Source organism: Oncorhynchus keta, chromosome 13 (genome assembly GCF_023373465.1).
Source record: "Oncorhynchus keta strain PuntledgeMale-10-30-2019 chromosome 13, Oket_V2, whole genome shotgun sequence".
NCBI classification, from domain to species: domain Eukaryota; kingdom Metazoa; phylum Chordata; class Actinopteri; order Salmoniformes; family Salmonidae; genus Oncorhynchus; species Oncorhynchus keta.
Genome location: NC_068433.1, coordinates 33,508,661 through 33,535,645, shown reverse-complemented (window position 1 = coordinate 33,535,645; position 26,985 = coordinate 33,508,661). Strand labels below are relative to the sequence as shown.

Below are 26,985 nucleotides of genomic sequence, written 5' to 3'. Positions count from 1 at the left end.
GCATTTTAGAGAATTTGACAATACGTCCAACCAGCCTCACAAGCGCAGTCCATGTGTAACCACGTGTAACCACGCCAGCCCAGGACCTCCACATCCGGCTTCTCAACTGTGGGATCATCTGAGCGGGGGTGTTTTTCTTCTGTACCAAGCCCTTTTGTGGAGAAAAACTCATTCTGATTGGCTTTCCCTGGCTGCCCATTGTGTGGGCCTGGCTGCCAAGTGGGTGGGCCTGGGAGGGCATGTAGGCACCCCTGCCCAGTCATGTGAAATCCATAGATTAGGGCTTAATGATTTAATTTAATTGATTTCCTTATATGAACTGTAACTCAGTAAAATCTTGGAAATTGTTGCATGTTGAGTTTATATTTTTGTTAACTATATCTACAGTAACAGTCAAAAGTTTGGACACACCTACTCATTCAAGGGTTTTTCTTAATTTTTACCATTTTCTACATTGTAGAATAATAGTGAAGACATCACAACTATGAAATAACCAGAGGTGGTACCAAGTCATTGTTTTACAAGTCACAAGTAACTCTCAAGTCTTAGCACTCAAGTCCTAAGTCAAGTCCCAAGTCAAGACAGGCAAGTCCGAGTCAAGTCTCAAGTCAAGACCTTCAAGTATCAAATCTCAAGTCTTTAACTGAGTTTCGAGTCCTAAACAAGTTATAATGTGCTCTTCACCAATTGTAATGTAGATGACGAGGTGGCACTGATATACAGCAGACCAACCTAACTACAGCCAGATGACGAGGTGGCACTGATATACAGCAGACCAACCTAACTACAGCCAGATGACGAGGTGGCACTGATATACAGCAGACCAACCTAACTACAGCCAGATGACGAGGTGGCACTGATATACAGCAGACCAACCGAATTGCAGACAGATAATGTGGCACTGATATACAGCAGACCAACCTAACTACATTGTGTTCATTCATTATGTATGCATAGGACAGTCAAGTGCCATTTGATTATGATGAAGAAAGAGTGCAAGATGGAGGGAGAAGGAGAGGGTTAGAGAGGTGGATTATGAGACAGAAATGGGTAGAGAGATGGGGGAGGGAGGGGTCAAGGGAGGAAGGGAGTGGAATGGAGTTGATTCCTAAACAAGTCATAATGTGCTCTTCACCAAATGTAGGCTTGTACACAATCGCCCAACCACAATCACCCAACCGTGTTTTAGGAACATCAGGCAGGATTTAGGCTACCAATTGCCAAGCCAGTTGTAGCTCAATCTTGGGTGCAATGATCACATTCCCACACTGACTGACTGTGTGGAGGCTCATTGATTTAACATTACGCTAGCCTACATGATACACTAGTAAAGTAATAAAATGTATACAGTTTAAGTCGGAAGTTCACATACACTTAGGTTGGAGTCATTAAAACTCGTTCTTCAACCACTCCACAAATGTATTGTTCAAACTATAATTGTGGCAAGTCGGTTAGGACATTACTTTGTGCATGACAAATCATTTTTCCAAAAATTGTTTACAGACAGATTATTTCACTTCAAATTCACTGTATCACAATTCCAGGGGGTCAGAAGTTTACATACACTAAGTTGACTGTGCCTTTAAACAGCTTGGAAAATTCCAGAAAATTATGTCATGGCTTTAGAAGCTTCTGATAGGCTAATTGACATAATTTGAGTCAAATGGAGGTGTACCTGTGGACGTATTTCAAGGCCTACCTTCAATCTCAGTGCCTCTTTGCTTGACATTATCGGAAAATCAAAAGATAACAACGAAGACCTCAGACAAAAATTGTATACCTCCACAAGTCTGGTTCGTCCTTGGGAGCAATTTTCAAATGCCTGAAGGTACCACGTTCATCTGTACAAAGAATAGTACGCAAGTATAAACACCATGGGACCACACAGCCATGCAAATCAATCCCAGAACAACAGCAAAGGACTTTGTGAAGATGCTGGAGGAAACCGGTACAAAATTATATGTATCCACAGTAAAACGAGTCCTATATCGAAATAACCTGAACGGCAGCTCCGTAAGGAAGAAGCAACTGCTCCAAAACCTCCATAAAAAAGGCAGATGATGGTTTGTAACTGCACATGGGGACAACGTTTGTACTTTCTGGAAAAATGTCCTCTGGTCTGATGAAACAAAAATAGAACTGTTTGGTCATAATGACCATTGTTATGTTATAACGACCATCGTTATGTTTGAAGGAAAAAGGGGTAGGCTTGCAAGCTGAAGAACACCATCTCAACCGTGAAGCTTGGGGGTAGCAGCATCATGTTGCGGGGGTGCTTTGCTGCAGGAGGGACTGGTGCACTTCACAAAATAGATGGCATAATGAGGATGGAAAAGTATGTGGATATATTGAAGAAACATCAGTCAGGAAGTTAAATCTTGGTTGCAAATGGGTCTTCCAAATGGACAATGAACCCAAGCATACTTCCAAAGTTGTGGCAAAATGGCTTAAGGACAACAAAGTTAAGGTATTGGAGTGGCCATCACACAGCCCTGACCTCAACCCTATAGAAAATTTGAGGGCAGAACTGAAAAGGCGTGTGCGAGTAAGGAGGCCTACAAACCTGATTCGGTTACACCAGCTCTGTCAGGAAGAATGGGCCACTATTCACCCAACTTATTGTGGGAAGCTTGTGGAAGGCTACTGTAATGGACATTGTTGGTGGAAGAAGAGGAGGACCAATGCATGGCGTGGTAAGTGTCCATATTGATCATTTATTATCATGAGAACGAAACTAAACAGTCCTGAACGGTGAATACAAAAAAACACTGAACAGAAAATAATCCCCCACAACTCAAAGGTGAAACCAGGCTACCTAAGTATGGTTCTCAATCAGGGACAACGATTGACGGCTGCCTCTGATTGAGAAACAAACCAGGCCAAACACAGAAATCCCAAATTATAGAAAAAAGAACATAGACTGCCCACCCCAACTCCCGCCCTGACCATACTAAAACAAAGACAAAACAAAGGAACTCGGGTGAGAACGTGACAGCAAGCCAAAGCATTTGAAGGCAATGCTACCAAATACTAATTGAGTGTATGTAAACGTCTAACCCACTGGGAATGTGATGAAAGAATTAAAAGCTGAAATAAATCATTCTCTCTACTATTATTCTGACATTTCACATTCTTAAAATAAACTGGTGATCCTAACTGACCTGAGACAGGGAATTGTTACTCTGATTAAATGTCTGAAATTGTGAAAAACTGAGTTTAAATGTATTTGGCTACGGTGTATGTAAACGTCCGACTTCAACGATAGCTGTCGGCTATATTAGCCATGACTTACTTTTCTTTGTGCAGCTTCAAATGTTGAACAAAGTTGGATATTATTGCGCCTCCGTCTAATTTTCTTCCCGCATGTTTTGCAAGGTGCAATCTGTTTTTTGTTGATACAGCGTCGTCTTTATATCCGAAAATGATAATTTTGGGTATTATCTTTCCAAGGGCACTATCTGAATTCACCCGCCGACATTCCTCTGCACTGCCACGCAAAACTTTTTCTCAGCTGGCACAATTTGATTGGCTGCTGTCCGATTCAAACTGTAATCTGTTAAATGAAGAGTTTATGCGCTGCACACTTTAATAACATCTATTCTAATATTTGGGCTTGAGGTATTAAGTCAGATCGAGTCATAAGGCTCAAGTCCAAGTCAAGTCACGAGTAATTGGTGATAAAGTCAAAGTCGAGTTGCAAGTCATCATATTTGTGACTCGAGTCTGACTCGAGTTCTTCATGTGACTCGAGTCCACACCTCTGGAAATAACACATATGGAATCATGTAGTAACCAAAAATTGTTAAACAAATAAAAATATATTATATATTTGAGATTCGTCAAAGTAGCCACCCTTTGCCTAGTGACAGCTTTGCACACTCATGTGTACTCTTTGCACACTCATGAGAACTCACCTTCAATGCATTTCATTTAGCAAGTGTGCCTTGTTAAAAGGTCATTTGTGGAATGTATTTTGTTCCTAATGCGTTTTAGCCAATCAGTTGTGTTGTGACATGGTAGTGGTGGAATACATGAAGACAGCCCTATTTGGTAAAAGACCAAGCCCATATTATGGCAAGAACAGCGCAAATAAGCAAAGAGACACGACAGCATCATTACTTTAACACATGAAGGTCAATGAATCCTGACAATGTCAAGAACTTTTAAAGTTTCTTCAAGCGCAGTCACAAAACCATCAAGCACTATGATGAAACCAGCTCTCTTGAGGCCCGCCACAGGAAAGGAAGTCCCAGAGTTACCTCTGGTGCAGAGGATACGTTCATTAGAGTTACCAGCATCAGAAAATGCAGCCCAAATAAATGCTTCACAGAGTTCAAGTAACAGACACATCTCAACATGAACTGTTCAGAGGAGACTGCATGAATCAGGTCTTCGTGGTCGAATTGCTGCAAAGAAACCACTACTAAAGGACACCAATGAGAAGAAGAGACTTGCTTGGGCCAAGAAACATGACCAATCGACATTAGACTGGTGCAAATCTGTCCTTTGATCTGATCTGAGTCCAAATTTGAGATTTTTGGTTCCAACCGTCATATAGTGCATGGCTGTGTGTTTGATTTTATACACCTGTCAGCAACGGGTGTGGCTGAAATAGCCAAATCCACTATTTTGAAGGGGTGTCCACATACCTTTGTATATACAGCACAAGTCAAAAGTTTGGACACACCTACTCAATCAAGGGTTATTCTTCATTGGTACTATTTTCTACATTGTAGAACAATAGTGAAGACATCAAAATTATGAATAACACAAGGAATCATGTAGTAACCAAAACAGCATATGTGGGAAAAGCATTCCAGGTGAAGCTGGTTGAGAGAATGCCAACACTGTGCAAAGCTGTCGTCAAGGCTGTAATGCCCCGGGTGTCGTGGGTGTGGAGTCAAACGCAGGAGACAGAGAGTGCAATGCTGTGCTTCTTTAATAGCACCACAGGGTGCTCACAATAGTAACGGCCCCAAACACAGGGAATGTTTTCTATCCTAAGCTGTCAATTATATGCATATTCTAGCATCTTGTCCTGACAAAATATCCCGTTTACTACGGGAACGTTATTTTTCCAAAAATGAAAATACTGCCCCTATTAATGAGGAGATTACAACAATTCCTATGGGCTCTGTGTTGTACAATGTTGTGTCTGATACAGTATCTCGGTACTATAGCAGTGTTCTATGCAATATGGTTTATTTTACTGACGATTGCTGTGTGTTTATAGTGTGTGTGTGTGTGTCTCTAAGACAGGCTACATACACTCTTTGAATAAAAATGCTATCTAAATCAAATCAAATCCAATTTTATTTGTCACATACACATGGTTAGCAGATGTTAATGCGAGTGTAGCGAAATGCTTGTGCTTCTAGTTCCGACAATGCAGTAATGACCAAAAAGTAATCTAACTAACAATTCCAAAACTACTGTCTTATACACACAAGTGTAAGGGGAAAAATAATATGTACATAAAGATATATGAATGAGTGATGGTACAGAGCGGCATAGGCAAGATGCAGTCGATGGTATTGAGTGCAGTATATACATATGAGATGACTACGTAAACAAAGTGGCATAGTTAAAGTGGCTAGTGATACATGTATTACATAAAGATGCAGTAGATGATATAGAGTACAATATATACATATGAGATTAATAATGTAGGGTATGTAAACATTATATTAGGTAGCATTGTTTAAAGTGGCTAGTGATATATTTTACATCATTTCCCATCAATTTCCATTATTAAAGTGGCTGGAGTTGAGTCAGTGTGTTGGCAGCAGCCACTCGATGTTAGTGGTGGCTGTTTAACAGTCTGATGGCCTTGAGATAGAAGCTGTTTTTCAGTCTCTCGGTCCCAGCTTTGATGCACCTGTACTGATCACCTTCTGGATGATACTGGGGTTAACAGGCAGTGGCTCGGGTGGTTGTTGTCCTTGATGATCTTTATGGCCTTCCTGTAACATCGGATGGTGTAGGTGTCCTGGAGGGCAGGTAGTTTGCCCCCGGTGATGCGTTGTGCAGACCTCACTACCCTCTGAAGAGCCTTACGGTTGTGGACGGAGCAGTTGCCGTACCAGGCGGTGATACAGCCCGCCAGGATGCTCTCGATTGTGCATCTGTAGAAGTTTGTGAGTGCTTTTGGTGACAAGCCGAATTTCTTCAGCCTCCTGAGGTTGAAGAGGCGCTGCTGCGCCTTCTTCACGATGCTGTCTGTGTGGGTGGACCAATTCATTTTGTCTGTGATGTGGATGCCGAGGAACTTAAAACTTGCTACCCTCTCCACTACTGTTCCATCAATGTGGATAGGGGGGTGTTCCCTCTGCTGTTTCCTGAAGTCCACAATCATCTCCTTAGTTTTGTTGACGTTGAATGTGAGGTTATTTTCCTGACACCACACTCCGAGGGCCCTCACCTCCTCCCTGTAGGCCGTCTCGTCGTTCTTTGCGGTTCTTTGGCTGTCCCCATAGGAGAGAGAACCCTTTGAATAACCCTTTTTGGTTCCAGGTACAATGCTTTTGGGTTCCACTTAAAGCCCTTTCCACAGAGCATTCTACATGGAACCAAAAGGGTTCTACCTATGGGGACAGCCAAAGAACCATTTTGGAACCCTTCTTTATAAGTGTAGAGTCGTCTGCTACACCTGTTCCTCTCTAATGGAATTTCTGACACACAATACAGATGGGATTGTACACACACAGAGACACACAGCAGAATAGAGGCAGTTTAAATGAAAACCCACGCTATTCAGTCTGCCATAACTCATTGTGAGTGAAAATCTATAGCATAGGTTGTGTCCCAAATGGTGCCCTGTTCACTATTAAGTGCACTTCTTTTGACCATGGCCCATAGGGTGTTTGTCAATAGTAGTGCACTCTATAGGGAATGGGATGCCATTTGGAACGTATGCCTTTAAAAGTGGGGATGACCCCTCACCCAGTCCCATCTCTCTTCCCCTCGCCTCTCTGTTCCCCACCCCCTCTCTCTCATCTCCCCTCTCCTCACCCTGTCTCGTCTCTGACCCTAACAGAAGTTAATTGGGGGAGGCAGCCCTCTTCCTCCCTCGAAGATTCTGTCCAGACCGATGCCCTTGGACCTCACTTTATACCTTTCTATCTGAGTCAATCTGTTCTCCAGATCTTACACACACACATACCTGACGCTCCCTCTCCCTGTAATCACTTTCTATTCAGATCTCATCTCACTGTCGTCACATCTCCACGACAAAGACAAAGTGAATGTGTAGGTGTCAAACCAAATCAAAAGTTAAGGAACAAACTTTTGAAAATGAGAACTGAGAGGTCAGATACAGACTTTCGACTTGGGGCCAGAACTGTTACACTCTTTTAGATAAAGGCAATTAGGAGAAAGTTATAGGAAACTTTTGAGGTGAGGTGGTATGCAGAGAGTGAGGAAGCAAAGTTAGATTAACAGTATGAGAAGCATAGGCAGTACAATTATGTAAATAAAGTTAAGCTAAAAGAAGACTATATTCTTATCTTGCAGACAATGGAAATGTGCATCTTTGCTCATAACCCAAAAAGTTAAGCGAAGTTAAAGAAGTGAAGTCTCAGCTGCCAACAGGTGGGTAGGTAGAATGTCTGTTGTAAATGTCATTATTTTCCTCTTGCTTTTTCTTTTTTTACTTTTTCTCTTCCTCTTTTTTGTTTCACATCCTGAGTCATTGGCAAAGGGAGGCCGACCTTTCGCCGACACACAACCACACACACACAGCAACCGAGAAACTAATTTATTACGCTCTATTTCAGTTGTTTTCAGGACCACCATACTCATCACCTACATGATATTCCAGCTAAGTGTGTGTGTGTATGTGTGTGTGTGTGTGTATATATGACTGTGTGTGCGAGTATGTGGTGCATGTGTTGGGATTACGAAACTTTCATCTCCCTGAGGTCACCAACGTTAATGGTCTCTCCATCACCATCTCTCTCCTTCTCTTTTGCTCTCTCTCTCCATTATCTGATAGTGGTGGGAGTCGTTTACTATTATCTATCTAATAGGTCTTGTTCTGTCCCATTCTCTCTCTCTCTGTGCCTCTCTCCATCTCACTCCAACCAGCTCTCAAAGTCTTACTTTAGAATTAGACGCTGATCCATGTTTCTCAAACGTCAAATTTCGAAGTTGTTACAAATGTCAAATGTCAAGTGTTTGAGGTTAAGTTTAGGTATTAAATTCAGAAGTTTTAAGCTTAGGGTTAGGTTCATGCATTATTTCTTAAGGCTAATTCTTAAGGATAGGAATTAACTCAGAATGTTTAAGGTAAGGGTTAAGGTTTGACATAGGCTTAAAACCAAAATATAATTCAAACTTGCAACCCTTGGAATCCGAGGCAGATGCGAACTACACCCTAGCTAAACCAAAACCTTATTAAAGGTAACAGCGCTCACTGTTGCCCCGAGTGGACGCTTTCCACGTCATCTCCCGACCTCCTCAGACAGTGTCACGGATGACCTGACTGCTCACCCACCCCACCACTCCATACTCTCTCTCACCCCCCTATGCCTCTCTCTCTCTCTTCTTCTCTCTCTCCCTCTCTCCCTCTTCATATCTTTAATTCCTGTAATGTTGAGCCATCTGGTGCTAGCCATTACATTAAGCCCAGGGTGTAGATGTGAGCATTATGACGAGTTTCATCCATAGTATTAACATACCATTGTGTATGTCTGTGTCTGTATGCATGTGGGTGGGTGTGTGGACCTAGTGACCAACACTGGTATCCGCTATCAACACCAATATATTTTGAGTCTGACTAATGAAGAGATGTGTGTAAGGCATTATGACAAGGTTTCATCCATAGTATTAACATACTGTAGAGTTGTCGGTTTATGATGCAGCGATGGTAATGCTGATATTATAATATTTGATCTGTATGTGTCCTGGCTATGTTAAGGCTTTATGCTGATATGATAATGCTTTGACCTGATACTATGGACAGAAAGATGCGTCACATCAGTGTCATGAAGGTTTAGGGTCAGATTTTTCTGTTGATGGCTGTTTCCCTGGACTAACCCCCTCTTTTTTTATATCCCTTGTTCTCTTTGTCCATTTACCTCATGCTTTCTCACTTTCTCTTTCTCTCACTTTCTCTCTGTCTGCCACTCATTGGTCTCTCTCTCTCTCTCTCTCTCTCTCTCGCTCTCTCTCTCTCTGTTATATATTTCGCTTTGTCCATTTATCTCTATAATTCTTTGTCGGTCTTGTTTTATCTCTGTTTCTCTCCTCCCTCCCTCCCTCCCTCCCTCCCTCCCTCCCTCCCTCCCTCCCTCCCTCCCTCCCTCCCCCTCCAAGCAGATGGATGTTGATCTCTCTCATCGGCAGTTAATGAACAAGGGACACAGAAGAGGAGAGAGATAATGGAGGAGGAAGGGTCGTTGCTATCTGCAACAGGACAAGACCGGAGGTCAGTGCATCATCAATCCGGATGTGGTGGAAACAACGTAAGTGTGTGTGTGCGTGCGTGTGTGCGTGCAGGTGTGCGTGTGTGCGTGCAGGTGTGTGTGTGTGCGTGCAGGTGTGAGAGTGCACGTGCGTGCTAGTGATACGGATGTGGAAATGACGTAAGTAGGACCTGCCACTTAATATAACCTTGACCATTAGGGAGATTTAATATATTTCTAACCCTGTATCAATGGTTAGATGAGGAAATGTCTTGAAGAAGGATATTGCCTTAATGGCCACATGTACTATTAAATCACCACCCTGTACAGTCAGAAAGGGACTGGCCACCCCTCAGAGTCGCTCTGAGTTTTTCCGAGCCACTGTGCTTCTGCATCTGCATTGCTTGCTCTTCAGGGTTTTAGTCTGGGTATCTGTAAAGAAAATTGAGACAACTGCTGATGTAAAAAGGGCTTTATAAAATACATTTGATGATTGATTGATTGATTGATTTGAGGGGGACAACTTGTGTCTATTCAGTGTAGCTGAGGCCCATCTCTAGCTACTCACTTGATATGAAGATCAAATCAAACATGTATTTGTCACATACGCCTGCTAGAACAGGTGTAGACCTTACCGTGAAATGCTTACTTACAAGCCCTTAACCAATTGCCAAGCACTTGCCATACCAGGCGGTGATGCAACCGGTCAGGGTGCTCTTGATGGTGCAGCTGTAGAATGTTTTGAGGATCTGGGGAGCCATGCCAAATCATTTAAGTCTCCTGATGTGGAAAAGGTGTTGTCGTGCCCTCTTTACGACTGTCTTGGTGTGTTTGGGACCATGATATTTTATTGGTGATGTGGACACCAGAGAACTTGAAACTCTCGACCCGCTCCAGTTCAGCCTGTCAATGTTAATTGGGGCTTGTTCGGCCCTCCTTTTCCTGTAGTCCACGATCATCTCCTTTGTCTTGCTCACATTGAGGGAGAGGTTGTTGTCCTGGCGCCACACTGCCAGGACTCTGACCTCCTCCCTATAGGCTGTCTCATCGTTGTCGGTGATCAGGCCTACCATTGTTGTGCCGTCAGCAAGCTTAATGATGGTGTTGGAGTCATGCTTGGAGAGAGAGAGGGGGCTGCGTTAAACACTGGTTAATTGATATCCAGTGATCAATGGTGTAAAAACAGATACTATAACAGGTGTATTGGGGTTGTGCCGCAGAGCATCATGGGAGTGTTGATATGCGTATGTTCATATAAATGGTTGAACTGAATTCCTGTCACCTTTCATTATTGAATTGTTATAAAGACATGGTTATGAAACCCATGAAACGTAACAAAATGTTGGCAATGAGTAAGTCTGAACCTACAGAAACTATTCTGTCTGAAATAACTGTTATTTTCCGTGGTACAGGCTAACATTCTTTCTTAGCTAGCACTACTATGCAAGTGCATAGTAGTGCTTGCTAAGAAAGAAAGTTAGCATCGTTGTGGACGGCAGAAAATTATTTGAGACGGACGTCGGAGCAGAAAAACAACGTGATTAAAAAGGGAGGAATATACAGTAATAAAAAGAAAGGAAATGTATTCAACTGTGAAGACAAACTAGGAAATAAAAAAACTGCTAAATGAGCGAACTTGAGGATGTTATGTCAGTGAGTGATGTGAATGAAGATCACTTGACTGAGAAAAATATTGATGTTGCTGAAGAGAACGATGCATTGGTTAAGGGAAATAATTAAGTGATTGACAATCAGGTGCCTGTTGAGAAATGATAAATGGCTGGAATTGTTGGAAACATTGGACAGTTTGATGAAAGTGTTGAGCAGTGGAGCTCATACAAAAAAGGTTTGAATATTTTGTTCTTGCAAATGACATTGATAAGGACAATATTGCACCTACATTTTTTTGTGTAATGGGGCCAAATAATTGAATTTTCTACGCAACCTGCTACAGCCAGTCAAGCCAGGTAATAAGACATGTATGGATATTGTGGAAATACTGAAAGGACACTTTTCACTAAAACCACTAGTTATTGCTGAAAGGTTTAGGTTCCACGGAAGAAATCAGGAAGAGGGAGCGACAATGTTTCTTGCTGCATTAAATAAACTACCAGAGCCCTGTTAGTTGAATGATGTTCTACATAACACCATGAGAGACAGTTTAGTAATGTGGGCTACGGAGTGAAGCTACACAAAAGAGACTATTGACTGAAAGTAATCTGACCTTGACAAAGGCCATTGAAGTAATTGTGTCCATGAAACTTGCTGCTAAAGAGGCTCAGCAGTTGAGTTCATCAGGATGAGTTGCAACTGAAAATCAGATAAAGAAATCAAGGCACATGCTTTCACTGCACCAAAGCGGACAGCATGGATATACATGCTGGTGTAAGGATATGGATTGCCGAGCCTGAGTTAATAAGGGCACAGTCTACAAAAATACACTGAAATACCTTCCACGTCAGTCAGTGCACATTTTGTTAAAGACTTACACAGGTGAATCTGTCGCCATGAGAGGCATCACTGAGGCCAAAGTTCAATTAAACAAACAAACTTAAATACTGCCACTCTATGTCATGAAAGGAGTCTATCCAACGCTACTGGGACGTTCGTGGCTGGAGAAAATTACTCTGGACTGGCCATCAGTGTGTACAGTGAAGATATTTCAGATAGATTTGGGGTTCCATCAAACTAATTGTTTGTATAATTTCTAATCCCCCTATTATTATTATTTTTTTTACCCTATCACACTCTCCTGATTGGAGTAAACTAATTGACAACAATATGTATTCTACTGCTACTTACAGCTATTTTTACTCGCATACTGTAAACAGTACACTCTGATCCAAATTGAAACCCTCAGATGTCTACAGACTAACCCATCTTTCCCAGTACACTACCATTTTACTATGTTACTGTTGATGTCTTACGAGGGTCTTGGACAATATCAAAATATATAGTCCGTAGATTATGTTTCCTTGTGGCAGAGTCTGCACAGGGCTGACTGTTCAATGCCCCATATATTGAACATTCTTTTTGTGAATTGTATATATAGTTTTGATTGAAAAAAACGGATTGATGCGACAGTTGTCGTTTTGCATATCAGTTCATAAGCCCGATGCCATTGGGGGATAACAAAATCTGTTTGTTTTTTATTGTATGGTGAATACGGTAGTTGTCAAACCTCTCGACCTCAACTGAAACATATATTTTCCAATGTATACTAGTCATTTTAAGCCATGCGTGGTTTTTCTTTTTCGTTTTACATATTTTTCTTCGCATATCTTTAAACATTTTGATAAACCTTCCAAATACTCTCCTGCAACCCGCCTCACCCAATGTAGCTACTTTTTCCTAAAGTATTTATATTTACTTCGGAACCGGAACCCCTCAACTGAAGCTAGCCAGCTAACCACCAGCTATGCTAGCGGTCTTCAGCTAACCGGTCATCAGCTAACCGGTCATCAGCTAACCTTTAGCTCGGAAAGCTCTCGCCAGTTCGAACAACGCGACGCTAACCAGAGCATAACGGACCTATTTATTTTTTATCCCCGGATTCCCACCGCAAACGGAACATTTTTCAGCTGGATCTTCACAACTAGCTATCGAGCTACACCGCAACCCACGACCGGTCTATCGATGTCACCGGATTAAGAGGAATAAACAGACTCATCCCATCGTGACGTCCCCCAAAGGCTAACTCTCTTGCCCTTGCTATCTCCTTGCTTGCTAATTCGGCCTGCTAACTGCTAGCTTGTTTAGCCCAGGTCCGCTAACTGCTACCTTGTTTACCCCGGCCTGCTAACTGTTAGCTTGTCAGCACAGGCCTGCTAACCGTCTGCATCGCCGCGTCCCAAACACTCAGTGGCCCATATGTACTTTCTATCTCTTCCCGATTTTTTTTTTTTGGTTTAAATTTGTTTATACCTTCCGGAAACCTGCCTCACCCAATGTGAAACGGAATTGCTATTATTTTTTATTTTTAGAACACACTCAAGAACCTCCAGAAGCTAACCAGCTAACTAGCTACAAGCTATTTAGTCATTGTTAGTTTTTTAACCTGGATAACACTCGCCAGTCCAGCTCCCCTGCCCCATCCACCGCTGCCCCCTGGACACTGATCACTTGGCTACATAGCTGATGCACGCTGGACTGTCCATTAATCACGGTACTCCATTCTGCTTGTTTCTTTTATCTGTCGGCCCCGTTGCCTAGTCAACGCCATTTTACCTGCTGTTGTTGTGCTAGCTGATTAGCTGTTGTCTCACCTACTGTTTTAGCTAGCTTTCCCAATTCAACACCTGTGATTACTGTATGCCTCGCTGTATGTCTCTCTCAAATGTCAATATGCCTTGTATACTGTTGCTCAGGTTAGTTATCATTGTTTTAGCTCACAATGGAGCCCCTAGTCCCACTCCTCATACCCCTGATACCTCCTTTGTCCCACCTCCCACACATGCGCTGACCTCACCCATTACAACCAGCATGTCCAGAGATACAACCTCTCTCATCATCACCCAGTGCCTGGGCTTACCTCCGCTGTACCCGCACTCCACCATACCCCTGTCTGCGCATTATGCCCTGAATATATTCTACCATGCCCAGAAACCTGCTCCTCTTATTCTCTGTCCCCAATGCTCTAGGCGACCAGTTTTGATAGCCTTTAGCCGCACCCTCATACTACTCCTTCTCTGTTCCGCGGGTGATGTGGAGGTAAACCCAGGCCCTGCATGTCCCCAGGCACCCTCATTTGTTGACTTCTGTGATCGAAAAAGCCTTGGTTTCATGCATGTCAACATCAGAAGCCTCCTCCCTAAGTTTGTTTTACACACTGCTTTAGCACACTCTGCTAACCCTGATGTCCTTGCCGTGTCTGAATCCTGGCTCAGGAAGGCCACCAAAATTCAGAGATTTCCATACCCAACTATAACATCTTCCGTCAAGATAGAACTGCCAAAGGGGAGGAGTTGCAGTCTACTGCAGAGATGGCCTGCAAAGTAATATATAATAATAATAATATATAATAATATAGTAATGTCATACTTTCCAGGTCCATACCCAAACAGTTCGAACTACACATTTTTTTAAATCACTCTCTCCAGAAATAAGTCTCTCACTGTTGCCGCCTGCTTACCGACCCCCCTCAGCTCCCAGCTGTGCCCTGGACACCATTTGTGAATTGATTGCCCCCCATCTAGCTTCAGAGTTTGTTCTGTTATGTGACCTAAACTGGGATATGCTTAACACCCCTGTAGTCCTACAATCTAAGCTAGATGCCCTCAATCTCACACAAATCATCAAGGAACCCACCAGGTACAACCCTAACTCTATAAGCAAGGGCACCCTCATAGACGTCATCCTGACCAACTGGCCCTCCAAATACCCCATCCGCTGTCTTCAACCAGGATCTCAGCGATCACTGCCTCATTGCCTGTATCCGCTACGGAGCCGCAGTCAAACGACCACCCCTCATCACTGTCAAACGCTCCCTAAAACACTTCTGTGAGCAGGCCTTTCTAATCGACCTGGCCCGGGTATCCTGGAAGGACATTGACCTCATCCCGTCAGTTGAGGATGCCTGGTCATTCTTTAAAAGTAACTTCCTCACCATTTTAGATAAGCATGCTCCGTTCAAAAAATGCAGACCTAAGAACAGATACAGCCCTTGGTTCACTCCAGACCTGACTGCCCTCGACCAGCACAAAAACATCCTGTGGCGGACTGCAATAGCATCGAATAGTCCCCGCGATATGCAACTGTTCAGGGAAGTCAGGAACCAATACACGCAGTCAGTCAGGAAAGCTAAGGCCAGCTTCTTCATGCAGAAGTTTGCATCCTGTAGCTCCAACTCCAAAAAGTTCTGGGACACTGTGAAGTCCATGGAGAACAAGAGCACCTCCTCCCAGCTGCCCACTGCACTGAGGCTAGGTAACACGGTCACCACCGATAAATCCATGATTATCGAAAACTTCAACAAGCATTTCTCAATGGCTGGCCATGTCTTCCGCCTGGCTACTCCTACCTCGGCCATCAGCCCCCCACCCGCAGCTCCTCGCCCAAGCCTCTCCAGGTTCTCCTTTACCCAAATCCAGATAGTAGATGTTCTGAAAGAGCTGCAAAACCTGGACCCGTACAAATCAGCTGGGCTTGACAATCTGGACCCTCTATTTCTGAAACTATCCGCCGCTATTGTCGCAACCCCTATTACCAGCCTGTTCAACCTCTCTTTCATATCGTCTGAGATCCCCAAGGATTGGAAAGCTGCCGCAGTCATCCCCCTCTTCAAAGGGGGAGACACCCTGGACCCAAACTGTTACAGACCTATATCCATCCTGCCCTGCCTATCTAAGGTCTTCGAAAGCCAAGTCAACAAACAGATCACTGACCATCTGGAATCCCACCGTACCTTCTCCGCTGTGCAATCTGGTTTCCGAGCCGGTCAAGGGTGCACCTCAGCCACACTCAAGGTACTAAACGATATCATAACCGCCATCGATAAAAGACAGTACTGTGCAGCAGTCTATATCGACCTTGCCAAGGCTTTCGACTCTGTCAATCACCATATTCTTATCGGCAGACTCAGTAGCCTCAGTTTTTCGGATGACTGCCTTGCCTGGTTCACCAATTACTTTGCAGACAGAGTTCAGTGTGTCAAATCGGAGGGCATGCTGTCCGGTCCTCTGGCAGTCTCTATGGGGGTGCCACAGGGTTCAATTCTCGGGCCGACTCTTTTCTCTGTATATATCAATGATGTTGCTCTTGCTGCGGGTGATTCCCTGATCCACCTTTACGCAGGCGACACCATTCTATATACTTTTGGCCCGTCATTGGACACTGTGCTTTCTAACCTCCAAACGAGCTTCAATGCCATACAACACTCCTTCCGTGGCCTCCACTGCTCTTAAACGCTAGTAAAACCAAATGCATGCTTTTCAACCGATCGCTGCCTGCACCCGCATGCCCGACTAGCATCACCACCCTGGATGGTTCCGACCTTGAATATGTGGACATCTATAAGTACCTAGGTGTCTGGCTAGACTGCAAACTCTCCTTCCAGACTCATATCAAACATCTCCAATCGAAAATCAAATCAAGAGTCGGCTTTCTATTCCGCAACAAAAGCCTCCTTCACTCACGCTGCCAAGCTTACCCTAGTAAAACTGACTATCCTACCGATCCTCGACTTCGGCGATGTCATCTACAAAATTGCTTCCAACACTCTACTCAGCAAACTGGATGCAGTTTATCACAGTGCCATCCGTTTTGTCACTAAAGCACCTTATACCACCCACCACTGCGACTTGTATGCTCTAGTCGGCTGGCCCTCGCTACATATTCGTCGCCAGACCCACTGGCTCCAGGTCATCTACAAGGCCATGCTAGGTAAAGCTCTGCCTTATCTCAGTTCACCTGTCACGATGACAACACCCATCCGTAGCACGCGCTCCAGCAGGTGTATCTCACTGATCATCCCTAAAGCCAACACCTCATTCGGCCGCCTTTCGTTCCAGTACTCTGCTGCCTGTGACTGGAACGAATTGCAAAAATCACTGAAGTTGGAGACTTTCATCTCCCTCCCCAACTTGAAACATCAGCTATCTCAGCAGCTAACCGATCGCTGCAGCTGTACATAGTCTATTGGCAAATAGCCCACCCATTTTCACCTACGTCATCCCCACAGTTTTTATTTATTTACTTTTCTGCTCTTTTGCACACCAATATCTCTACCTGTACATGATCATCTGATCATTTATCACTCCAGTGTTAATCTGCAAAATTGTAATTATTTGCCTACCTCATGCCCTTTGCACACATTGTATATAGACTCCCCTTTTTTTCTACTGTGTTATTGACTTGTTAATTGTTTACTCCATGTGTAACTCTGTGTTGTCTGTTCACACTGCTATGCTTTATCTTGGCCAGGTCGCAGTTGCAAATGAGAACTTGTTCTCAACTAGCCTACCTGGTTAAATAAAGGTGACATAAAAAATTTAAATAAAATAAAAAATTGGAGGCAGACAAACCAATTCATTCCTTTCCCTTTTGGGTCATTGCCTATCCATTTTTTTGTGGCAGAGATGCGATGAGTTCGTTGTACTTTTGTATTGAGCATGCATCTCCGTGCACCTTTGTAAATTACAGTACATCGGTACATTGGAGTTTAGCCATAAGTAAACTGCGATACCACTAGAGAATGAATCAGTGTAACTTTCCCGTAGATGGACACCGGTGGCAAGTTGGCCAGATGTCCTTTGGGTGGTGGACCATTCTTGCTTGAAGAACCCAGCAGCATTGCAGTTCTTAACAAACCGGTGCGCCTGTCACCTACTACCATACCCAATTGAAAGGCACTTAAAAGCTTTTGTCTTGCCAATTCACTTTCTTAATGGCATACACACAATCCTTGTCTCAATTGTCTTAAGGCTTAAATGATTCTTTCACCTGTCTCCTACCTTTCATCTACACTGATTGAAGTCAATTTAATGGCTGACATCAATAAGGGATCATAGCTTTCACCTGGATTCATCTGGTCTATTTCATGGAAACAACAGCTGTTCCTAATGTTTTGTGCACTCAGTGTAATATATGTATATATCGACATATACAGTGGGGCAAACAAGTATTTAGTCAGCCACCAATTGTTCAAGTTCTCCCACTTAAAAAGATGAGAGAGGCCTGTAATTTATCATAGGTACACTTCAACTATGACAGACAAAATTTAAAAATATATCCAGAAAATCACATTGTAGGATTTTTAATTAATTTATTTGCAAATTATGGTGGAAAATAAGTATTTGGTTATCTACAAACAAGCAAGATTTCTGGCTCTCACAGACCTGTAACGTCTTTTTTAAGAGGCTCCTCTGTCCTCCACTCGTTACCTGTATTAATGGCATCTGAACTTGTTATCAGTATAAAACACACCTGTCCACAACCTCAAACAGTCAGACTCCAAACTCCACTATGGCCAAGACCAAAGAGCTGTCAAATGACACCAGAAACAAAATTGCAGACCTGCACCAGGCGGGGTTTGAAGAAATCAACTGTGGGAGCAATTATTAGGAGATGGAAGACATACAAGACCACTGATAATCTCCCTCGATCTGGGGCTTCACGCAAGATCTCACACCGTGTGGTCAAAATGATCACAAGAACGGTGAGCAAAAATCCCAGAACCACACAGGGGGACCTAGTGAATGACCTGCAGAGAGCTGGGAACAAAGTAACAAAGCATACCATCAGTAACACACTACACCGCCAGGGACTCAAATCCTGCCCTGCCAGACGTGTCCCCCTGCTTAAGCCAGTACATGTCCAGGCACGCCTGTAGTTTGCTAGAGAGCATTTGGATGATCCAGAAGAAGATTGAGAGAATGTCATATGGTCAGATGAAACCAAAATATAACTTTTTGGTAAACTCAACTCGTCGTGTTTGGAGGACAAAGAATGCTGAGTTGCATCCAAAGAACACCATACCTACTGTGAAGCATGGGGGTGGAAACATCATGCTTTGGGGCTGTTTTTCTGCAAAGGGACCAGGACGACTGATCCGTGTAAAGGAAAGAATGAACGGGTCATGTATCGTGAGATTTTGAGCGAAAACCTCTTTCCATCAGCAAGGGTATTGAAGATGAAACGTGGCTGGGTCTTTCAGCATGACAATGATCCCAAACACACTGCCCGGGCAATGAAGGAGTGGCTTCGTAAGAAGCATTTCAAGGTCCTGGACTGGCCTAGCCAGTCTCCAGATCTCAACCCCATAGAAAATCTTTGGAGGGAGTTGAAAGTCCGTGTTGCCCAGCAACAGCCCCGAAACACTGGTCTAGAGGAGATCTGCATGGAGGAATGGGCCAAAATACCAGCAACAGTGTGTGAAAATCTTGTGAAGACTTACAGAAAATATTTGACCCCAGTCATTGCCAACAAAGGGTATATAACAAAGTATTGAGATAAACTTTTGTTATTGACCAAATACTTATGTTCCACCATAATATGCAAATAAATTCATAAAAAATCCTAGTGTGATTTTTTCGGAGAAAAAAAATCTAATTTTGTCTGTCATAGTTGAAGTGTACCTATGAATAAAATTACATGCCTCTCTCATCTTTTTAAGTGGTGAGAACTTGCACAGTTGGTGGCTGACTAAATAATGTTTTGCCCCACTGTACCACACCATCTAATGCCTCATTGTGTCACGCCCTGACCATAGAGAGCCATTGTTTCTCTGTAGTGTAGTAGGTCAGGGCGTGACTAGGGGGTGATCTAGTATATCGATGTCTATGTTGTGTTCTTGTTTCTTTTCAATGTTGGTGTTTTGTATGATTCCCAATTAGAGGCAGCTGGTAATCGTTGTCTCTAATTGGAGATCATATTTAAGCAGTTATTTTTCCCACCTGTGTTTGTGGGATCTTGTTTATGTTTAGTTGCCTGTGAGCACTCCATTGTCTTCATGTTTCGGTCATTCTTTATTGTTTTTGTGCGTTTCCATTAATAAACATGTGGAAACCATATCACACTGCACCTTGGTCCGATAATTCTTACGACGAACATTGGTTAAATACTGTATATTCCCCTTATTGCCTGAATTTTATTGATACACTGTAAGCAGAGAGACAGGTGATACTTTATCAGTTAACAAGGCACGTAAAACAAAAGTTTATTGTACAATGTTGCATGGGGCAGAAATGATATACAACACCATACTGTTTTTACAGTAGCCAACTGCTTTACAATACCCCTATTTCTGATGATTTGTACCACATATGTACTGTGTAAGGATAATGAAACTGTAAGACGGACATATTTCTCAACAACCTGCCATTGGATACAAATGATAAAAAATCTTGCATGTCAGGTTATAGTCAAATATTGTAGGGAAAAAGAGGGTCTTGCCAATTCCAATCAGACGCATCTGAAATACCAATCAGACGCATCTGCTCTCGAAATCGGGATGTCTCATTGAACCAAAAAAATGTAAACTCTAATTTCCGTTAAGAGGTTACTCCACAGAAAGTTTGGACTCTGCTCTCAATAAAGTCTGGGATATCGACAGACGTGACACATTATTAGTTAAACTAAACGTAACAAAAAAGTTAAACGTAACAAAAGTTAAACGTAACAAAAAAGAAAATGCATCTCTGTGGTGTGCTGCACTGCATGCACTCCATACAGCCCTGACATTAAAAAACATTATCAGACAGCACTGGCATGTAACGCAAACTTTGGGCTCAGATGTGTTTCATGATGTTTCCCTGTTCACTTACTCCAGATCCCACAGCCTTAGGGAGATGCTGGTTCACACAGACACTTATGACGCATCGAAATCTCCTAAGGAACGTCTGGTTGATGCCCGTGGTTTCTTCCCCTGCCACAACTGTGCGGCTTGTAGAGGTATTAAAATGTGCAACATGTTCAGATCTTTCTTCACATAAGGAATACACTATCAACAGACAAATTACCTCAAATCAAATGTATTTATAAACCCCTTTTTACATCTGCAGATGTTGCAAAGTGCTTCTACAGAAACCCAGCCTAAAACACCAAACAGCAAGCAACTCAGATGTAGAAGCACAGTGGCTAGGAAAAACTCCCTTGAAAGGCAGGAACCTAGGAAGAAACCTAGAGAGGAACCAGGCTCAGAGGTGGCCAGTTCTCTTCTGGCTGTAAGCGGATGGAGATTACAAGAGCACATGGTCATTAAGGCCAGATCATTCTACAAGATGTTCGAACTCTCATAGATGACCAGCAGTGTCAAATTATAATTGCAGTGGTTGTAGATGGTGCGACAGGTCAGCACCTCAGGAGAAAATGTCAGTTGGCTTTTCATAGCTGAGGATTCAGAGGTCGAGATAGCAAAGAGAGAGAGAGGGGGAGAGAATACTAAAGTTCACACAGGACACCAGATAAGCCAGACTGACCATAGCCCCCTGGAACATAGACTATTGCAAAATAGACTGGAGGCTGAGAAGGGGGGTGGGGGGGGTCGGTGGACACTATGGTCGTATCTGACGTTACTCCCGGACAGGGCCAACCAGGCAGGCTATAACCCCACCCACTTTGACAAAGCACAGCCCCCACACCACTAGAGGGATATCAATAGACCACCAACTTACTACCCTGAGACAAGGCTGAGTATAGCCCACGAAGATCTCCTCCACCGCACGAGCCCAAAACCGGTCAGGAAGATCAAAACCGGTCAGGAAGATCACGTCAGATCGGAGAGATAGACAGGAGCAAGTCCATGTAATGCTTTGTAGGTTAGCAGTAAAACCTCAAAATCAGCCCTAGCCTTAACAGGAAGCCTGTGTAGACAGCCTAGCAGTGGAGTAATATTAGAAAATTTATTTTGGTTCTAGTCAAGTTTCTAGCACTAAATAGCAGTTTATTTAGTGCTTTATCCGGGTAGCCGGAGAGTAGAGCATTGCAGTAGTCTAATCTAGAAGTGACAAAAGCATAGCTTTTATGCATCCTTTTTGTACAAAAAAGAGCATGATTTGTGCAATATTACAATGGAAAACATTTGCCTTTGAAATATTCTTGATATGTTTGTCAAAAGGGAGATCAGGATCCGGAGTAATGACGAGATACTTCACAGTTTTATTTGAGACAACTGTACAACCATCAAGATGAATTGTCAGATTAAACAGCAGATCTCTTTGTTTGTTGGGACCTAGAACTAGCATCGCTGGTTTGTCCGCATTTAAAGGTAAAACATTTGCAGCCAATGCTGGGGAATAATCAGAATTGGTTGGTAACATAGGTAAGATGTTTTATATTCAAAATATGTTTGTAAGTTACTTCTCATCAGAATGTTATTTTTGTATAATACTGTGGCGGGGTTGCAGTATCTGTTCTTTGTCAAGACTAAATTGTTTGGGCCGGAGAGAGGGGAGAGGTCAAGTGTGTATCTCTTGGCTCCACAATGTCTGTGTGCCAGTCAGTGTGTCTCTGTGATCTTGTCAAGATAGGATGGATTTGATATATGCCTGTTGATATGGAGGATTGGTTTATGGTTCTGAGTATGAGAAAGGAGACAAAGCTGAACGATGAATTATGCCGATGCTGTCTTATCCTGTGTGTGTCTTTGCTATAAAGGACCTCAGTTGAAATGTGGAAGGGACTCTCAGAGAGTTCATTGATAGACACTGAATTGATCTGAGAGTCACAGGGTTGTGATAGAGCTCATATAATTAAAGATGGACTTTAATAACTAACTCTGACTTGTGTGTGGTTTGATCTCATGATTTGGTAAATAGAGGAAATTTCCACGACACCATCCAATTCCTTATGTCTGAAACACAGGCTTCCAGGGTAGGAAGTTTTGAGGCTTCACCATGTTTCATCAAAATGTACAGCTGTGTGTCGTCCGCATAGCATTGAAAGTTGACATTGTGTTTCCGAATGACATCACCAAGAAATAGAGTATTTATTGAAAACCACAGTGGTCCTAAAACGGAACCTTGAGGAACACCAAAACTTACAATTGATTTGTCCGAGGACAAACCATACCCGTCGATCTAACAATGAAAGTCTATCTACTATCGTGTCCATGTGGCTTGCAATGTACTGGCATTACGCGCAGGCAACTACTGTTACGCATCAACGAGTATCGCAGTGCCATCCGAAGAAAGGACCTGAAATCACCAGTTGCTAGACATTTTCATGAGGCTAATCATGCTGTGACTGATCTTAAGTTCTGTTCCATTGACTGTTTTCTCAAGCCGCAAATGCCGCGATACGGATGATATCTTCTCCAGTGCGAAGCCCAATGGATATTCCACTTCTTCTTTTCTAAATTTGTCTTGGCGGATCTCAACCAACTGAAAGGTGCATCCATCACCTTTTTATTTGTATTTATTTATTTAACTAGGCATGTCAGTTAAGAACAAATTCTTATTTACAATGAAGGCCTGCCAAAAGGCAAAAGGCCTCCTGTGGGGATAAAGGCTGCGATTAAAAATACAAATAAATGAAAATATAGGACCAACCACACATCACAACAATAGAGAAAACACAACACTAAACAGAAACCTAATACAACAAAATAGCATGGCAGCAATACATGACAACACAGCATGGTAGCAACACAACATGACAACACCGCATGGTAGCAACAACATGCAGTAGCACATGGTAGCAGCACAAAACATGGTACACCCATAATTGGGCACAGACAACAGCACAAAGGGCAAGAAGGTAGAGACAACAATACATCATGCAAAGCAGCCACAAACTGTTGTCCACGATTGAGTCTTTGAATGAAGAGATTGAGATAAAAATGTCCAGTTTGAGTGTTTGTTGCAGCTCGTTCTGGTCACGAGCTACAGCAAAGTTAAAAGACGAGTGACCCAAGGATGCTTGTGCTTTGCGGATCTTTAACAGAATGTGACTGGCAGAACGGGTGTTGTATGTGAAGGATTACGGCTGCAGTAGATATCTCAGATAGGGGGGAGTGAGGCCTAAGAGGGTTTTATAAATAAGCATCAACTAGTGGGTCTTCCGACGGGTATACAGAGATGACCAGTTTACAGAGGAGTATACAGTAGAGTGCAGTGATGTGTCCTATAAGGAGCATTGGTGGAAAATCTGATGGCCGAATGGTAAAGAATATCTAGTCGCTCGAGAGCACCCTTACCTGCCGATCTATAAATTATGTCTCCCTAATCTAGCATGGGTAGGATGGTCATCTGAATCAGGGTTAGTTTGGCAGCTGGGGTGGAAGAGGAGCGATTACGATAGAGGAAACCAAAGAATGGGTTATGCTTCCAAACACCTATTGAACTATTCATCTATTTCTCTTATATAACCCCCCTGTTCTGGAGTGTGAATTCATTACACTTTGTGGCACAAAAATGGAAGGGGAAAGGATTGGGGAAAAGGAAGAAAAACCTACACACAATACAACCTCCCCCCTATTCCACTACTTGGCCCTATCTGATCCTACACCAGGCTGACAGCCTGGGAGTATGGGACACTATTGTTCAACACAACTTCTAACTCTTCTGAAGTTCAATTTTGACAACCTTACTGAAGCACATTAAATCCTATCATTCTCTATTGGCCTAGGCCTACTCACAGGGATCATTTTAGGATCCCTTGCCCTGTACCCATCTTCCTCTACTACTTTCTTCACTGCCTCAGCATATGACACCTTATGTCCTACTCTGATTCTGGCAACCTCAACCTACCTTTCTCTTTTCGGACACTTCTGATCTCCAGCACCATGGAGTGCTGCTCTATTAACATACTGTATCATATGTGTCATAAAAATTGATAATTTCCTCACTACACACAAATACCAGCGTTTCACATTTACATTTACATTTAAGTCATTTAGCAGACGCTCTTATCCAGAGCGACTTACAAATTGGTGCATTCACCGGTAGAAACGGGCCAGCTACATTTCCTGGTTGTAAGCAAACCACAATGTCCAGAATTCATTGCGGTTTAAGGACGTGGAGGACCACCCCGTTGAGGTGTGATCAATATCAAAATGTCTGTGTGCTAGCTGTGCCACCAGAGATTCTGGGTTCGAGCCCAGAATCTGTCGCAGCCGGCCACGACCAGGAGGCCCATGGGGCGACGCACAATTGGCCCAGCGTCGTCCGGGTTAGGGAGGGTTTGGCCGGCAGGGATATCCTTGTCTCATCGCGGACTCGCGACTCCTGTGGGGGGCCTTGCGCAGTGCACGCTGACCAGGTCGCCAGATGTACGGTGTTTCCACCGACACATTGGTGCGGCTGGCTTCTAAGTTGGAAGAGCATTGTGTCAAGAAACAGTGCGGCTAGGTTTAGTTGTGTTTCGGAAGACGCATGGCTCTCGACCTTCGCCTCTCCCAAGTCCGTACGGGAGTTGCAGCGATGAGACAAGACTGTAACCACTACCAATTGGATACCACGAAATTGGAGTGAAAAAAGGGGGTAAAAAATATAGATTTTAAAAACTGTCTGTGTTTGTAGCCAGCACTTTCAGACAGAGAGTCTTCAATTGATGCGGTTTCCATGTTGTCAAACGTTGAAAATTATGTTATTCTATCGATTTTTTTTCAATTCAAAGAGGGAGCTAAACGATCAGCCAACATTGTTACGGAGTCTAGTTGATAGGTAATCGACTAGCCGGACTGTTCCCCGGACTCCAGTTGTAGCCATTCGTACAATGCACAAACAAGGCTATTGAACCTGACATTGATGTCTGTCGTTATTCCTTTATCTAACATATCATACTGAAACATGGTATCAGAAGTGGCTCGAAAACACACGTTTGTTATTTTTGTAGCTAAGTACAGTATAGGCGCAGTTACGTTCCATATGCGAACACACGCCGTTTCCTACTCACAACACTGATCAACTCGTTGTTAGCTGCCTAGCTAGCATCACTACCTACGTCGATGACTGAAGGCAAAGAAATCTCATATTCCATTGCTATGGCAGCGAACATTCCGCCACCAAATCCCATGGTTCTCACAGGGGACTGGAATACTAATTGGGACAACTTCAGGGATGAATTCGAGGACTATGCGCTGGCGACCGGTCTACATGAGAAACCCAACGAGGTACAAGTGGCAACTCTGAGTTTAATGGGCAGTGAATGCAGGCATATCTACCGGCACAATCTCACCCTCACAGCACGTCAACAGTGTGATGCAAAGGCTATATTGGATGCATTGGAGAATTACTTCAAACCCGCCAGAAATGTAATTTATGAGCGGTTCGTTTTCGGAAGCTGTAAACAGGAAGAGGGTGAGTCAGTACACAACTTTGTAACACGTTTGAGAGAGAAATCCGCCACTTGTGAATACGGGGGATTGAAAGATGAATTGATTCGTGACAAAATAGTGCTGGGAATTGCAAATGAGGATACACGCCGGCGTCTACTGAGAGAGAGAGACTTAACATTAGTAACTGCCATTGAAATGTGCCGCACTGCTGAAGTCACTGACATGAGAATGAGAGCAATGGAAATCGAAACCCCACGCTCCGACGTTGATACCGTTCACGCTGTTGCTAGGCAGACATTCAGACAAAATCAATCTGGCACCTGACACTAGACTAAAGCTCTACTCAGGAGAGCTAATGAGCTCTATGGGCACCTTTGAGACCGAATGTGTTATTCGGGGACGCAAACACAAGCTGGAGTTTGAGATTGTAAAAACCAGTCAACATCCTCTCCTCTCAGGCTCTACATGCAAACGCCTGGGACTGATGCAGTTCACTGTACCAAATAACCTGCACATTGTGGATCATGTCCAGCATGGACCCCTGTCCAAAGAACAACTACTTAGCAGATATGATGATGTATTCAACATGCCCGTTGAATCTGTGCCTGGGGAGGTACACTTTGAAGTGGATGAGAGCATCACTCCAGTCCAGTGTGCTCCTCGCAATGTGCCCATTGCAATGAAAGTGGCTGTGAAGGCCCAGCTGGACAAGTATGAGGCCGATGGCCACATGACATCTGTGACTGAACCAACTGACTGGATCAGCAATATGGTCATAGTGAAAAAACCAGAGAAGCTGAGGGTCTGCATCGACCCAAAGCATCTGAACCAAGCACTGAAACGATCCCACTACATCATGCCGACACT

General features: G+C 43.4%; 1 protein-coding gene across 4 annotated transcripts in view; it reads left to right on the top strand.

Annotated features, from left to right (window-relative positions):
* The window catches only part of LOC118392231 (5-hydroxytryptamine receptor 2C), a 240,075-nt gene that overhangs the window by 172,546 nt on the left and 40,544 nt on the right, over positions 1 to 26,985 (top strand). The window contains exons 2-3 of one of the 4 annotated variants that reach the window (XM_035783992.2): positions 7,513 to 7,590; positions 9,319 to 9,427. The gene's annotated coding sequence lies outside the window, so the exon portion shown is untranslated. Of the gene's footprint in view, positions 1 to 7,512; positions 7,591 to 9,315; positions 9,465 to 26,985 lie in introns of all 4 variants that reach the window. The other 3 variants (XM_035783988.2, XM_035783989.2, XM_035783991.2) reach the window with 3 other exon arrangements.